The sequence below is a fragment of the Pan troglodytes genome, chromosome 3, assembly GCF_028858775.2.
Source record: "Pan troglodytes isolate AG18354 chromosome 3, NHGRI_mPanTro3-v2.0_pri, whole genome shotgun sequence".
Taxonomy (NCBI): Eukaryota; Metazoa; Chordata; class Mammalia; order Primates; family Hominidae; genus Pan; species Pan troglodytes.
In genome coordinates, this window is record NC_072401.2 from 1,032,208 (window position 1) to 1,049,150 (window position 16,943).

General features: G+C 55.0%; 1 protein-coding gene across 7 annotated transcripts in view; it reads left to right on the top strand.

Annotated features, from left to right (window-relative positions):
• Positions 1-14,689: 14,689 nt before the first annotated feature.
• Positions 14,690-16,943, top strand: part of PCGF3 (polycomb group ring finger 3) — a 74,239-nt gene continuing 71,985 nt past the window's right edge. For 4 of the 7 annotated variants that reach the window (XM_024355903.3, XM_063807890.1, XM_024355901.3 and 1 more), the window contains exon 1: positions 14,719-14,922. The gene's annotated coding sequence lies outside the window, so the exon portion shown is untranslated. 7 annotated transcript variants of the gene reach the window in all.

Consider the following 16,943-nt stretch of genomic DNA (forward strand, 5'->3'; position numbering starts at 1 on the left):
AAACCAGCCTGGCCAATATGGTAAAACCGTCTTCACTAAAAATGCAACAGATTAGCCGGACATGATGGTGCATGCCTGTAATCCCAGCTACTCAGGAGGCTATATAAGGTGGGAATTGATTAAACCGGGGAGGCAGAGGTTGCAGTGAGCTGAGATCGTGCCACTGCACTCCAGCATGGGCAACAGAGGGAGACTCTGTCCCAAAAAAAACCAAAAATAAAACAAGAAAAAAAAAAACAAGCTGTGCCCCAACCACCTTGAGCACGTGCCATCAGGACTGCCTGAGGCTATGTCACAGGCATGTCCTTAACCTTGGCAAAATAAACTTTCTAAATCGGCTGGGTGCGGTGGCTCACGCCTGTAATCCCAGCATTTTGGGAGGCCAAGGCAGGCGGATCACTTGAGGTCAGGAGTTTGAGACCAGCCTGGCCAAAATGATGAAACCCTGTCTCTACTAAAAATACAAAAATTAGCCAGGCGTGGCGGCGGGCGCCTGTAGTCCCAGCTACTCGGGAGGCTGAGGCAGGAGAATGGCATGAACCTGGGAGGCGGAGCTTGCAGTGAGCCGAGATCGCGCCACTGCACTCCAGCCTGGGCAACAGAGCGAGACTCCGTCTAAAAAAAAAAAAAAAAAATTTTATTTTTTAAAAAATCGCATAGTATAAGTCCACTTATTTGGAAACAATGACTTTTTCCACTCTTGCATCTAATGAAACAGTTTTGCTTAAATTTCTCCACAAGCACCTTCAGCACACTCACCTAAGCTGCCCGAGTTTTGGATCCGGGTACAGCACCATCCTGGGATCCTCACCCCGAGCCCAGAATTGCCTGTGTACGTTTAGATGGTGACCTCCAGACAAAGGCACCGAGCGTCTTGCTTTCCAAAAGGATCTCTGGTCAGGTTCGGTAGCTCACGCCTGTCATCCCAGCACTTTGAGAGGCCAAGGCGGGCAAATTACCTGAGGTCAGGAGTTCGAGACCATCCTGGCCAACATGGTGAAGCCCCGTCTCTACTAAAAATACAGAAAAAATTAGCTGGGCATGGTCTTGGGTGCCTGTAGTCCCAGCTACTCGGAAGGCTGAGGCAGGAGAATTGCTTGAACCAGGGAGGTGGAGGTTGCAGTGACCTGAGATGGCACCACTGCACTCCAGCCTGGGCGACAGAGCGAGACGCCGTCTCAAAAGAAAAAAAAAAGAGAAAAGAAAAGGATCTTCAAAAGCTTATTTAAATAATCCTTAACATACACAGTTATGGCTAAATTTGCATTTCAATGCTGTTATCTCTCTTCTTTTAACCCAACATAAACTTCTGTCAGCATCCCAGCCTAGCATTCGTTAATTGCGGGCTAATGTGTCTTTCCTAAACAGTATCTTGTTCAAAATCAAGCCACTGGAAACAGTTGCTCTGCCAAGGCTGAAGGAGGAGGCAGGCCGCCTTTTCCAGCCTGTCAGGGAGGAAACCTCACCTGCTGCGCTGAGACGGCCTGCCTGTCCTGCTGCTCCTCTGAGTGGTTTTTATCTGCTCCTCCCAGAGAACCTCAGCAATGTGAGGGCAGGAGCCGTCTGCCCACCCCGAAGCCCTGGGGGAAGGACTGCCCAGCACAGCTCCAGGGTAAAAACAGAAACCGTGGGACGCATGGCCTCTCTGCTGTGGGTCCCTCCACCGCCCCGGGCCTGCCAGACAGGTTCTTCCGCGGGGTGCCCACTTCCTGTGTGGAGCCTCCTTGACCCGTCTGGTTCCATGTGCCCCATCTCCACGCACCTGCATGCCATCACTCCCACCCATCTCTGCGCCTCCCTCCAGGGCCCAGCTGCTGATAGCCCATGCGGGACAGCGCCCGTGGCCGGGACTGAGTCAGCACAGCCAGACCCGGATGCACAGGCTGCCCCAGAGTGACAACGTGAATGCATCGTCAAGCATGTGGAAGGCCCATCCTTTTACAGAGATGTGCACGGGAACATGAGCCTGTCTATTTACTTAGACAAGGGAGGGCCCTGGCCACGTCCAGGCCACAGAGGGAACGTGAGCCTGTCTATTTACTTAGATGAGGGAGGGCTCTGGCCATGTCCAGGCCACAGAGGGAACATGAGCCTATTTACTTAGACAAGGGAGGGCCCTGGCCACGTCCAGGCCACAGAGGGAATGTGAGCCTGTCTATTTACTTAGATGAGGGAGGGCTCTGGCCACGTCCAGGCCACAGAGGGAACATGAGCCTGTCTATTTACTTAGATGAGGGAGGGCTCTGGCCATGTCCAGGCCACATGCCACTCCAGTCGGACCTGCCAGAGAGGAGCCCTCCGTGTCCTCCTCCTCCCCTCCCCGTCCAGCGTGGAGGCTCCCGTGAGCCCCGAAGTCGGGGCCCCTTTAATCTGGAGTCTAGGGGGCCCCCTCTGTCTCTCCTTCACAGAGGATTTGGTATAAGCCGTGGAAGGACCTAGTGTTCTCATTTGTATGTAAATGAAAATTAAAATTCTAAGCCCCCAACCAAAGGATGGACCCTCCCCTTGGCCAACAACATTCCAAATTATCCTGAAAAACTGCTTCAGGCCATGAGGGGAAATGGGAATCGGAGGAGCCTCACAAACATCAACACAGAGACCTTCAGTCTCCTTGAGTCTGATAAGCATTTACCATCTATTCTCTCCCAAGTCTTCTCCCTGGAGGCTTCATCTGCAATAAACCTTGCTCTCTACAACCTCTCATCTTAACCCAGGGATTCCTTTCTGTTTGATTCCAAGTCTTTAGATAGTAAGTCCTTCACCAATGGCCAATCAGAAAATCTTTAAATCTACCTGTGACCTGAAGCCCTCCACCTCCTCACGTTGTTCAGCCTTACCAGACTGAACCAATGTACATGTTACATGTATTGATCGATGTCTCATGCCTATTTAAAATGTATAAACCAAGCTGTGGGCTGGGCGCAGTGGCTCATGCCTATAATCCCAGCACTCTGGGAGGCCGAGGCAGGCGGATCACCTGAGGTCAGGAGTTCGAGACCAGTCTGACCAACATGGTGAAACCCCGTCTCCACTAAAAATACAAAAAATTAGCCAGGCGGGGTGGTGCGTGCCTGTAATCCCAGATACTTGGGAGGCTGTAAAAAGTTAAGTAGAGCTTCCTCTTCAAAAACTTTCCTCCCCATCTAATTAGGAATAAATAGTAACTTCTCTTAGAAGCAAAATTTATTCAAAGACCTGTGCTAACATTCTTAAATATCTGCTAGCCGTAATAAAGAAATGAATGTACTTTTTTTTCTTAGCTCCCACAAGTTAGCCTAAATATCTGCCCTGGCATGCTTATACTGGTCCCAGCAAGTATTAGGTCACGGCCTGTTCCTCTTCCTTATTTGAAGGTGTTTTTACCTTTCTCAGCACTCCACAAGTTACTTCCTCCTTCCTTTGTTCCCCTCTGCCTTTGCCTCTTTTGAAAAGTTCTAAGTTGCTAGCCAGTCGGGACCAATACAGAATGTGAGGTCCCGTTCCAGCCAATGGAAACCAGACACAGCAGTCGGGGGGACGCGTCAGGTTATAAATGACCCTGTCTCCTTTGTTCGCTGTACCTTCACGGCAAAACTGCTGGTGAGTGTGCCCTTTCTGCAGAAAGTAAGAAATGGCCTTGTTGAGTAAATTAAATTTATGTTCAAGTGCTATTTCTTTACAGCACCGGGGAACAAGCATTTCAAACAAGGCTGAGGCAGGAGAATCGTTTGAACTGGGGAGGCGGAGGTTGCAGTGAACTGAGATCTTGCCACTGCACTCCAGCCTGAGTGACAGAGTGAGGCTCTCGTCTCAAAAAAAAAAAAAAAGAAGGTGAAGAAGAATTTTTATGTGTGTGTGTGTGTGTGTGTAGGGTTTAAATAGTTATCTAATATTTTGTACATTGTGTGATCAGGTATCTACTTTCTTATCTACATGGTGTGAAATGAGTTTGTGTGTGTGTGTGTGTGTGTTATAAAATGAACATGTGTTAAATCAGAGACCTGAAGTGCCTGAGACTTTGCTCTGCTCACAAGCTAACAAGCTAGCCAGCCAGTTTCACACATACGTGGACACGGGAAACATCCGTTCCCGTGGGTGGACGGGACGATGTGGGTGGAACTTGGACAGGCAGCAGGTGCATGTTGGGGAAGGACCCCAAGTTCAGGAAACTCTCTTATCCTTTTTTGTTTTTTCAGACGGAGTCTTGCTCTGTCACCCAGGCTGGAGTGCAATGGCACAGGCTCGGCTCACTGCAACCTCCCCGTCCCGGGTTCAAGCGATTCTCCTGCCTCAGCCTCCTGAGTAGCTGAGATTATAGGCGCGTGCCACTACACCCAGTAATTTTTGTATTATTAGTACAGCCATTCTCTTGCTTCAGCCTCCAGAGTAGCTGGGACTACAGGCTAATTTTTTGTATTTTTAGTAGAGATGAGGTTTCACCATGTCGGCCAGGCTGGTCTCGAACTCCTGACCTTGTGATCCACCCGCCTTGGCCTCTCAAAGTGCTGGGATTATAGCTGTGAGCCACCGAACCCGGCTGAAACTCTTTTTTCCTTTTTGTGGCTGCTGGGGGCCTCCTCATCCTCCCTTCCAGAGAGACAAACCTGGTCTCTTCTCTGGTGTGTAAGTAAGCCTTCTCCAGGGACAGAGGTAGGTGGGAGGCGTTGTGGGGGTGGAGGAGGTCTTTGTCCTAGAGACGGGGTTTCACCATGTTGGCGAGGCTGGTCTTGAACTCCTGACCTCAAGTGATCCACCCGCCTCAGCCTCCCAAAGTGCTGGGATTACAGGCGTGAGCCACCTTGCACAGCCTGGACAAACATTCTTAACATGGTTTCAGTGACTCTGAGGACCTGGACCGCGGAGAAACATGAGGTGTGGAAAATTGCCTCCCAATAGGGTCTAACCTGCTTTAAGACTGTGAGATGGAGGCTGGGCGCGGTGGCTCACGCCTGTAATCCCAGCACTTTGGGAGGCCGAGGCGGGCGGATCACGAGGTCAGGAGATCAAGACCATTTTAGCTAACACAGTGAAACCCCATCTCTACTAAAAATACAAAAAATTAGCCAGGCGTGGTGGCAGGCACCTGTAATCCCAGCTACTTGGGAGGCTGAGGCAGGAGAATCGCTTGAACCTGGGAGGCGGAGGTTGCATGAGCCAAGATCGTGCCATTGCACTCCAGCCTGGGCAATAGAGCAAGACTGTCTCAAAAAAAAAAAAAAAAATGCCAGGTGTGGTGGCTCACGCCTGTAATCCCAGTACTTTGGGAGGCTGAGGCAGGCAGATGACGAGGTCAGGAGATCGAGGCCATCCTGGCTAACACGGTGAAACCTCATCTCTACTAAAAATACAAAAAATTAGCCTGTAGTCCCAGCTACTCTGGAGGCTGAAGCAAGAGAATGGCGTGAACCTGGGAGGTGGAGCTTGCAGTGTGAGTGGAGATCGCGCCACTGCACTCCAGCCTGGGCGACAGAGCGAGATTCCGTCTCAAAATAAAATTAAAAAAAAAACTTTGAGATGGGTATTTAATGTTTTTGCCTGTCTTTTGGCAGGTAGGTATTGTGCGTGTGTGTGTGTGTGTGCACATGGCTGTGTGTAGTGTATGTGTCTAATTTCTCTGTAGGTATGACTGATATCTAACATTTTGTGTATAGTGTGGCATAACTACTTTGTGTATGTTATCAAATTTTTATTGAATATGTTGGAAATGAGCATCTATTTTTGTTTTTTGTTTTTGTTTTGTTTTTCTTTTTGAGATGGAGCTCGTTCTGTTGCCCAGGCTGGAGTGCAGTGGCGCGATCTCAGCTCACTGCAACCTCCACCTCCTGGGTTCAAGCGATTCTTCTGCCTCAGCCTCCCGAGTAGCTGGGATTACAGGCGCCTGCCACCACGTCTGGCTAATATTTGTATTTTTAGTAGAGACGGGGTTTCACCATGTTGACCAGGCTGGTCTGGAACTCCTGACCTCAGGTGATCCACCTGCCTCGGCCTCCGAAAGTAGTGGGATTACAGGCGTGAGCCACCGCACCCAACCAATTTTGTTCTTTTTAAGGTTGTTTTGGCTATTCTGAGTCCCCTGAATTTCCATATAAATTTTAGGATCAGCTTGTCAATTACTGAAAAAAGCTCATTAGGACTTTGATATGGATTGTGTTGAATGATTAGGTTGGAGACACCTTAACAATATTGTCTTCCCACCGCGGACGCAGGACATCTTTCCATTTACTTAGACCTTCTTTAGATTCTTTTGGTCATGGTTTGTAGTTGTAGCTTTCAGAATATTAGTTTTGCACTCTTTGGCTACATTTATTTGCTTTTTAAAATTATTAGACTTTATGTTTCAGAGCAATTTTAGATTTATAGAAAAATCTATCAGAAAGTACGGCGTTCCCATACACCCCTCTCTCCCCCAAACCCTGCACTCCACTTCCCTGTTATCTACATCTCGCATGAGTTTGGTACTTTTGTTAGGATTGATGAACCGATATCGACACGATCTTCTTAACCGAAGTCCATCCTGAAGTCCACACTGGATGCTCTTTGTGCGGTGTGTTCTATATTGGTTAGTTAGTTAGTTTGTTTGAGACAGAGTCTCCCTCTGTCGCCCAGGCTAGAGTGCGGTGGTACGACCTCGGCTCACTGCAATCTCCGCCTCCCGGGTTCAAAGGATTCTCCTGCCTCAGCCTCCCAAGTAACTGGGATTATAGGCATGTGCCACCACGTCCGCCTAATTTTTGTATTTTTAGTAGAGACGGTTTTGCCATGTTGGCCAGGTCTCAAAACTCCTGACCTCAAGTGATCCGCCTGCATCAGCGTCCCAAAGTGCTGGGATTACAGGCGTGAGCCACCGTGCCTGGCCATTGACATTCGATGTTTAACATACACAGTTAACTGCACATTATTCCAAGATAGGCCAAGTCCATGCAGTGTCTCCAGGCTCTTTTGAGCAGGCCGGGGCTTTAGAGCGTGCTCCCTGCTCACCACACCACACGCAGCTTTCTGGTGGTCATTGCTGAGTTTTAGTTTTGTGTAAAAACACGCACGCACAGGCCGGGCGCGGTGGTTCACGCCTGTAATCCCAGCACTTTGAGAGGCTGAGGCAGGCGGATCACCTGAGGTCAGGAGTTCGAGACCCGCCCAACCAACATGGTGAAACCCCGTCTCTATTAAAAATACAAAATTAAACCCCGTCTCTACTAAAAATACAAAAAATTAGCCGGACATGGTGGCGCATGCCTGTAATCCCAGCTACTCAGGAGGCTGAGGCAGGAGAATCACTTGAGCCCGGGAGGCGGAGGTTGCAGTGAGCCGAGATGGCGCCACTGCACTCAAGCCTGGGGGACAAGAGCGAGACTCCGTCTGAAAACAAACAAAACAAAACAAAAAACTACACACACACACACACACACACACACACACACACACAGATGAACGGCTGGAATTATTTCTCCGGCGATGGTTAAATGATACTTGGGTTCAGTTGTTGGTGATGTGCCAGCTGCTCAGGGTCTGGTTCTTCTGACTCTTTTGTGGGTGTCCTGCCTCCCCATATCCGGCGTCCTACCAGGCGTCCGAGCATGTTCCTAGCATGGTGTTTGCGTCTCCGCCTGCAGAGTCAGGTTAGTTCTCAAGTCTGAAGCTCCTCACGACTCTCTCTTCCTCTGCTCTTGTGAGATCATCACGTCTGCGATTTCAGCCCTGCCTGGCTCCCCTGCGCTTCCACTGCTTCCCTGCCGCCCTGTCCTCAGCAGCGTCACTTACAGCCACACCAAGCTCTTCAACTGGTTTGTGAATTACCTCATGGACTTGTTTTCGTGTGTGTCCAGGACTATAAATTTTATTTCCAAGATTTCCACCTGGTTGATTGAAACAGGCATTCATTGATGCGTTCACCCAACAAACTCCCATGAGGCCTCCTCTGCAGGGCACCTGCGGGCACTTCCGGCTCCCAGAGGGGCCTGGCGTCTGGAGGGAGAAGTGGAAGGAGACTGAAGGGCGCCTGAGGTGGGCAGGTGGCACAAGCAGCAAGCGAGGGCGGCAATCTTTTTTTTTTTTTTGAGACGGAGTCTTGCTTTGTCGCCCAGGCTGGAGTGCCGTGGCACTATCTTGGCTCACTGCAACCTCTGCCTCCTGGGTTCAAGCAATTCTCCTGCCTCAGCCTCCCGGGTAGCTGGGATTCCAGGTGCCCACGACCACGCCCAGCTAATTTTTTTTAGTACAGATGGGGTTTCACCATGTTGGCCAGGCTGGTCTCAAACTCCTGACCTCAGGTGATCCACCCGCTTTGGCCTCCCAAAGGTTTGGGATTATAGGCGTGAACCACCGGGCCCGGCTGATTTTCAACATTACCAAATATCTAATCAGTGTCCGTCACCACGATTGTTGCGTAATGTGCTTCGTTTTGTTTACAGTTTGCGTGACTCAGGATCCAAATCAAGCCATAGGTCTACACTCACTTCCTCTCGATTGTTTCTCTCATTGTATCTTCTTCAATCCCCTGCACAGCTGGCTGTGGAAGAAACAGTTCCTAGTCCTGAGAGTTTCTGCTGACATTCCAAGGCGTCTCCCACCTGTCCCCGAATTCTATAAATCAGTGTGAGACCCGGAGGCCTAATCAGTGTCTTAGTGTGGGTCCCCAAGAAGCAGAGCCTGAGCTAAGGGGCTTGGGGTGGGTTGGGCTGGGATCTTTCCTCGGGCGACCACCTTAGGGAGTCAGAAAGGGGCAGAGAGTGTGAAATGGGAAGAAACAGCAACGCTGAAGAAAAGGTGCATCCCAGGGCTGCCTGAGCCCCAGCCAGAGAAGGCCTGGGACGGAGACCCACTGGGGGGCCTCCCACGGAGCAGCCAGAGGGGCGAGGCTGGGTGGGGGGACGGAGCACCTGCTGCACCTGTATTCAGGGTGGATTTTTAAGCAAGATCTCGTTGTAGCCGTGTCGCTTTCCTACCAGGAGGCCCATGACATCCGGCTGTCTCTGTGGTAATGTTCATATCAATGACGGTTGTTACCTGTGTCATTATCTCACTGGGGCTGTGACGGGGGAGAGTTTATTCTATACTTTCTTCATTTACCAGCTGCAATGTTCCTAGAGAGAAGCCAGCACTCGCCAGATCTTTGGCCACCCCGAGGTGTCGTGTGCATAAGGGAAGATGAGAGGCTGGTTGACACCCACCCTTCACCCGTTTTGTAAATAACAAGCTGGCGCCCCAGAGCCCATCCACAGCAGCTTTTTCAGTGGCATTATGCATTCGTGGCGCAAGCATCCTTAGTATGCTTCCATCAGTGGCTTCAGTCGTGGCCGGTGCAGGTCTCTTTGGGTGGCCTCAGGTCCTGCAGTCCTCACAGCTCCCTTTCCTTGTCCATCTCCTGATCTACATCCAGGCACATTCAGCCTTCCTCTCGCTCCTGGAGCCTCTGAAATAGTGACAGCTCCTTCTACGCACAGACCTCATTCTGCACCCGCGTGGTTTCCAGGCTGGCTTCCACTGATGGAGTTTCTTCCTCGTCACGGGTCATATTTTCCTCTTTGCATGTCTGATGACTTTTGATTAGATGCAGGCGTTGTTCACTTTCCCTGTTGAGTTCTGAGTATATTTGCATTCCTATTAAATATTCCTGTGTTTTGCTCTGGACAAAGTCAAGTTACTTGGAGACACATTGGTCCTCTCCAGCCTTCTGAGCTTTTGAGTCTGGACCAGCGCAGAGTTCGCTCCTGTCCCACAGCTGACCGCCCTGCCTGGTGCCCCTGGGACGACGAGGACATCCTGGGGCCGGAGGGGGTGCAAAGACTCCCAGCCCTGTTCCGCCAGCTTCTTTCCAGAGTCCTTCCCAGCTCCGGGCAGCTCCCACATGCCTGCCCCATCCTGGAGCTCTGGCTGTGGGCAGTCCCTCCTCTCCGTCCCTGCCCTGTGGACTCTGGTGTGTGGGTCTCCCTGACTCCCAGCTTTGCCTCCTCCGCCCAGCTCCTCTCCTGGAGTTGCAGCCAGGAGGCTTCCTTTAGGCCTCGCCCCATTTGCTCCTCTCTCAGGCACCATGTCCTGTGCTCCCTGATGCCCAGTGTCTGAAGATCGTTGGATGTATTTTGTCCACTGTTTCAGCTGCTTCGGGAAAGAGGGTAAACTCACGCCCTGCACACACATGCCGATGGCACAGAGATTGAGGCTCTGAGCTTTGCCTCCACCTGGTGTGAAAATACGTCATCTTCTGGCTTTGCAGTCAGTGCTGTGCAACTCAGTTTTGATCTGCTTTGTAGTTTTATGTGTCTCATGAGGGAATTCAGGGAGATACAAAATTCTTGCTACTGCCACCATCTTCCCAGAATCCACAGGGATTTATTTATTTATTTTATTTTGAGACAGGGTCTTCCTCTGTCATCTGGGCTGGAGTGCAGCGGTGCAATCTCGGCTCGCTGCAACCTCCACCTGCCGGGCTCAAGCAATCCTCCCACCTCAACCTCCCAAGGAGCTGGGGCCACAGATGCACACCACCATGCACCACCATGCCCAGATACTTGTTGTTGTTGTTGTTGTTTTTTTGTAGAAACAGGGTTTCACCATGTTGCTCAGGCTGGTCTTGAACTCCTGGGTTCAAATGATCCACCAGTCTCGGCCTCTCAAAGTGCTGGGGTTATAGTCATGAGCCACTGCACCCCACCTATTTTTATTTTTTAATTTTTTATTTTTTTAAGAGACAGGGGCCAGGCATGGTGGCTCATGCCTATAATCCCAGCACTTTGGGAGGCCGAGACAGGTGAATCACTTGAGGTCAGGAGTTCGAGACCAACCTGGCCAACATGCCAAGACTCCATCTCTACTAAAAATTCAAAAATTAGCCAGGTGTGGTGGCTTATGCCTGTAATCCCAGCTACTTGAGAGGCTGAGGCACGAGAATTGCTTGAACGTGGGAGGTGGAGGCTGCAGTGAGCCGAGATCGTGCCACTGCACTGCAGCCTGGGTGACAGTGTGAGACTCCATATCAAAGAAAAGAAAAGAAAAGAAAAGAGATGGGGTCTCACTATGTTATTCCAGGCTGGTCTCAAACTCCTGCGCCCAAGTAATCCTCCCGCCTCAGCCTCCCAAAGTGCTGGGACTACAGGTGTGAGCCACACTGGCCTCCACAAAGCATTTTTAGGGCAGGCAAATGGGTAGAATGTTCAATGGTAAATGGGTAGAACGTCAATGGTCCCTGCTCCAGGTAAATGGCAGCAACTGTGAGCCCTTTTCTCATCTCGCAGGACAGCATATCCTGGATACTGGAGGTCACTCTGTAAATAAGAGTGTGTGGTGCCATCAGTCTCTTCTTTGTCAGTCTTCTTTATCTTTATCTCTTCTTTATTCACTATCCAAGGTGTGGAGGTTCAAGAGTGTATCCGATTAACCGTGTGGATGGCCATGTTTTCAATTTTTCTGTTATACATTATGCTGCAATTAATAGCCTTGGTCATCCATCTTTTTTATTCCTGCCATTTATCTCTGGAATAAAGTCCTATTTGGGGGCCACTGGGCTGAAGGATAAATGCCCGTGTACTTTGCTGGATACTGTCAAACGCTCCTCTGCTCCCACCACTCACGTCTGAGAGCCCTGTTTCCTGACAGCCTTGCCAACAAGGTGAGTGAGTGTCAGGGAGAGCTCTGGGCGGAGTGAGCTTGGGGAAACAGGCAGAGGTGGGAGCAGGGACCTCAGAGGACGTCCTTATCATCACGCGCTGGGTGCAGCGCTCCCACTTGGGTGTGACGGGACCCGCTGGTTGGTTGCTCTGTTGAGGATTGACTGGGGGTGGGGGGCCCAAGGCTGTGGCACCAGTTCCAGCAGGACAGGGCGGGTTTGGGCCAGAGCAGCCTTGGAAAGCCATGGTTGGATGATGGGAAGTTTCCAAGACAGAGCTGGCAGGACTTTCTGATGAAAACAGAAGAGAGCAATTGGGAACGAGACCACATGTCTGTACCCCAGCAACAGAAAGGGTGGTGACAAAGGCAGTTGGATTTACCCCACAAAGTCCTGGAGCATTTGGTTGAGAGATGGGGGTGGGCGCAGATGCCTGATGTGCTTAAGAGAGAACTCGGGGAGGGAAATTGGAGAAAGAGTTCCTGAAGAGTGACGCTGTGAAGACAGCAGAGAAGCACAGGGTCCAGAGAGCTCTTTCTGTTCTGCTCCATCCTCAAGGATGGGCAGACCCTCTGCCAGTTTGTGAGTGACCAGAATGATCTGCTAGAGAGGCACCCAATGGCCCTAGGAGGCCCTAGTGACTGGGTGGGCAGGGAGGGCAGACCAGCACCCTGGGGAAGGTTGGGGCACCCTCTGGGGGGGACAGGGGCCTCCCCTCTACTCCAGTCTGCCTGTGCCATGATTTCTGCCTCCTTTCTTTACAGCTCTGCTAAGGAATACGTGCCTGTATGTAATATGTGCACACCCCTGAACTCACACCAGGACAACACACACTGCCAACACCCTAGGCTTCTTTGGCCCCGATGCCCCTACCCTCGGGCCTTGGCTGAGTGAGGTCCCGGGAGGGTGCATGTGGGAGACCTGGCTGGCTGCTGATGGGCCATGGATGGCCACTTTGGGCATGAGAGGAAGAGGGTGCAGAGGACTCTGGGGTCTTGCCTCAGGACTGGCGGTGGGGGGTGGGGGGTCCTGGGGTACACAGCAGACTCAGGATGGCCTGGGGAAGCCATCCGGCCATGTGGCATTTAAGCTTCCTAATGACATTCAGCAGAAACAGAGCTGGACACAAGAGCCCAGGGCTCAGAGTCAAGGTCCGGGCACCGCTGGCACCCACCCAGGAGAGTAGTGGGAAGCCTAGGGGTAGGGTCTGCACCTCCTTGAGGAGGGGCCTGGGGCCTGGAGTGAGTTCTGAACTGCAGCTTACCACTCTGCCTCTTCCTGAGGCCACCACACTCAGCCCAGGACTGTTCCTGGCCTGCTGGCCACCCCCTGCCCCTTGCACCCCAGCACCAATACCTTGCCCCTGCCCTCCTTCTGGGATGATCCTCCAGTCCTCCCCTCCACATCTGGGGCCTGCCTCCACCAACTGAAAACTGCAGTCAGGGCTCTTGTGGAGGGCCAACACCCCAGTACCCCAATCGCAGGCAGCCCTCTCCAGTGGGCCCCTCCCCTGCACTGGGCCACCCCATGGCTCCACGGAGCCCTCCCTGCCTCCCCTCCCGCGGGGGCAGCAGTGGCCACATTTAGTCCCTCCCCTTCACAGCAGCATGCCTGGGAATGCTGTACACATTCACATCTCTGCTGTCTGTCCTCCTCCCACCCGGATAACGCGTCCACCCAGTGCTGGAGATCTCAGCAGGCCCCCAGCCCTTCTCAGGCCCCACTCAGCAGCGGACTCAAGCCGCTTCCCCACGTGCTGCACCATACTTGGGCCCAGGGCCCCCTGCCTGGTGGCTGCTCCCGGGATCCGACTCTAGACTTCACGGGGACAGTCGCAGGGTCACTCCCTCAGCCACCACCTCTCCAGACGGGAAGAGCTAATGACTCCTGACTCCTGTTCCACGCCTGCACCGCACAGCCTTGCAGCGATTGCCCCTGGCCCACGGGGCCTCCACTCTCGCCACCCAGCCTCCACACTGCACGGCGCCCCGATGCCCGGAACCACAGTGGTCTCGCTTCCCACCCAAGACCCAACCTGCCCTCCCGTCCTGGGCCGCCAGCCCAGAACCCGCAAAACGGGAGACCCTAGGACCCCGCACGCCTGCACGTCCGCCTCACCCCCGCACGCGCCCTCGGTCCTCAGATCCCGCCCTCTCAGGACAGTGCCAGTCCCACGAAGGCGCAAATGCCACCCGTACTGCTCTGCCCTGGCGGAGGGCACCCAGGTCGGAGAGTCCGCACGCAGGTGCCCTGTCCGTCCTGATGCTGAACATAACCTAAATACAAGCCTAACCATGACCAGACCCAAACCCCTGACCCTGACCCCACCCCTAATCCTGACCCTAACCCTAAACCCAACCCTAACCCGAAACCTAACCCCTAACCCTGACCCTACCCCTAATCCTGACCCTAACCGTAAAACCAACCCTAACCCTAACCCCTAATGCTGACCCTAACCCTAAATCCAGTCCTAACCCTGACTCTAACCCTAACCCTGACCCTAACCCTAAACCCAACCCTAACCCTAGACCAGACCCTAACCCCTGACCCTGACCCCACCCCTAATCCTGACCCTAACCATAAAACCAACCCTAACCGTAACCCCTAATGCTGACCCTAGCCCTAAACCCAGTCCTAACCCTGACTCTAACCCCTAACCCTGACCCTAACCCTAAAACCCAACCCTACCCCTAACCCCTACACCTAACCCCTAACCCTGACCCTAAACCTAAACCCAACCCTAACCCTGACTCTGACCCCTAACCCGACCCCTGACCCTAACACCGACCCTTAACCCTGCCGGGAGGGCGCTCAGTCCCGGCTCCCACAAAGGACAGCAGCACCCGTACTGGACGGCACCCCCGGAGGGACCCGGGCCTGAGGACTCTGCTGCTCCAGCGCCCCAGCTCACGATCGTCCAGGACCCGTCGGGTCCCTCAGCACAGCGCGGCCCTGTCGCTCTCCTGACCACGCCCCTCATGGCCCCGCCCTATGCCCCGCCCCTGGCCCTCGCGCCCCGCGGCTCCCTCGGCCGAGTCCAGGCCCGACGCGCCTGCGCCCTCTGACCACGCCCCTCCCCGCTCCTATCCCCACCCCTTACCGCCTGGCCCCGCCCACGCCCCTTGCCGCGGGGTGGGAGCCCAGACGCACACCGCGCATGCTCCGAGCGCGGCGCCCCCGACGCGGCGCTCGGCTCGGCTCGGGCATTTCCGCCTCTTTGTTTTAAACTCCGGACGGGCTTTTTTCTCCTCCTCTTGGGGGGGACCCACAGGGAGCGGCGCCCCCTCCCCCCTCCGGCGCGGACCCCGCGTGCGCCTTGCTCGCCCGCAGCCCCGAGACCGCAGGTCAGTGAGTCCGCCCCGCCTGGCCTGGGCCCTCGGCGCCCGCTCCTCAGGCTGCGGCCTCGGCCCGTGTCCGGCCCGGAAGGCTCCGAACCCCGGGCCCGCGCTCCGTCGTCCCCGTCGGCCTGGCCCGGGAAGCCCTTGGCAGGCCCGGGAGGGCCGGCACCCCACCCCAGGCAGGACTCCGGGAGGTCGAAGACCCCAGCCCAGGCAGGACCCAGGGAGGGCCAAGACCCCAGCCCAGGCAGGACCCAGGGAGGGCTGGGACAGCAGCCCAGGCAGGCCGCAGGGAGGGCAGGGACCCCAGTCCAGGCAGGACCCCGGGAGGGCCAAGACCCCAGCCCAGGCAGGACCCCGGGAGGGCCGGGACTCCAGCCCAGGCAGGACCCCGGGAGGGCCGGGACTCCAGCCCAGGCAGGACGCAGGGAGGGCAAGACCCCAGCCCAGGCAGGACCCAGGGAGGGCAAGACCCCAGCCCAGGCAGGACTCCGGGAGGGCCAGGACCTCAGCCTAGGCAGGACCCAGGGAGGACCCAGGGAGGGCCAAGACCCCAGCCCAGGCAGGACCCAGGGAGGGCAAGACCCCAGCCCAGGCAGGACCCAGGGAGGACCCAGGGAGGGCAAGACCCCAGCCCAGGCAGGACCCAGGGAGGACCAAGACCCCAGCCCAGGCAGGACCCAGGGAGGGCTGGGACAGCAGCCCAGGCAGGACCCAGGGAGGGCTGGGACAGCAGCCCAGGCAGGCCGCAGGGAGGGCAGGGACCCCAGTCCAGGCAGGACGCAGGGAGGGCAAGACCCCAGCCCAGGCAGGACCCAGGGAGGGCAAAGACCCCAGAACAGGGAGGGCCAAGACCCCAGCCCAGGCAGGACCCCGGGAGGGCGAAGAGCCCAGACCAGGCAGGACCCAGGGAGGGCGAAGACCCCAGACCAGGCAGGACCCAGGGAGGGCGAAGACCCCAGACCAGGCAGGACCCAGGGAGGGCGAAGACCCCAGCCCAGGCAGGACCCCGGGAGGGCCAGGACCTCAGCCCAGGCAGGACCCTGGGAGGGTGAAGACCCCAGCCCAGGCAGGACCATGGGAGGGCAGGGACCCCAGCCCAGGCAGGACCCTGGGAAGTTCGCGACCCCAGCCCAGGCAGGACCCCGGGAGGGCTGGGTCCTCAGACCAGGCAGGACCTGAAGAGAGTTGGGCTCTGGGATTGCACAGGACCCCCCAGAGTGCTAGGACACAATGACACATCATCCAGGAGGGTCTGACCCTGGGACAGGTCACCGAGAAGGGCTGGGACCCCAAGATGGGTCACCAAGGAGGGTCGGACCTGGCCACCTGGCAGGGCCCAGGGGGGGCTAGGTCCCTGGGAAGAATCACGGAGGAGGGCCAGACCTAGGGACCAGGCAGAATCCAAAGAATGCCAGGACCCCAGAATAGATCCCCCAGGAAGGTCCTGCCTTAAAGTGGGTCACAGACGAGGGCCAGGACCCCATGACCATAATTCAGGAGGACCTGACCCTGGAGCAGTCTTGTGAGTCCTGTGAGCACTGCTGGGACCCTGAAACTGCCCCGTCTCCCCCGGGACCCTGAGACAGCCCTGTTTTCACCCGGGGCCCAGGACCCTGAGACAGCCCTGTTTTCACCCGGGGGTCGGGACCCTGAGACAGCCCTGTCCTCCCCGGGGCTCGGGACCCTGAGACAGCCCTGTTTTCTCCCAGGGCCCGGCACCCTGAGACTGGACAGTGAGAAGGGCTCATGACATGGACAGGCTCCTAGATGACCAGGACCTCAAACGGGGTCACTTAGGGTCGGGACACTGGTGTGGACGGGGAAGAAGGCTAGGCTCTCAAAGAGGACCTGATGAGAGCTGGAACTTCCAGACAGGTCCTCAGAGGGCTGGGACTCCTGAACAAGTCACTGAGGAGCATGTAGGCCCCAAGACTAGACTGTAAAGAGTACTGGGACCCTCGGGGGGGAATCCAGCAGTGTCCTGAATCTGCCCAGTCCACTCAGCTGGATGCACCTGCTGTGAA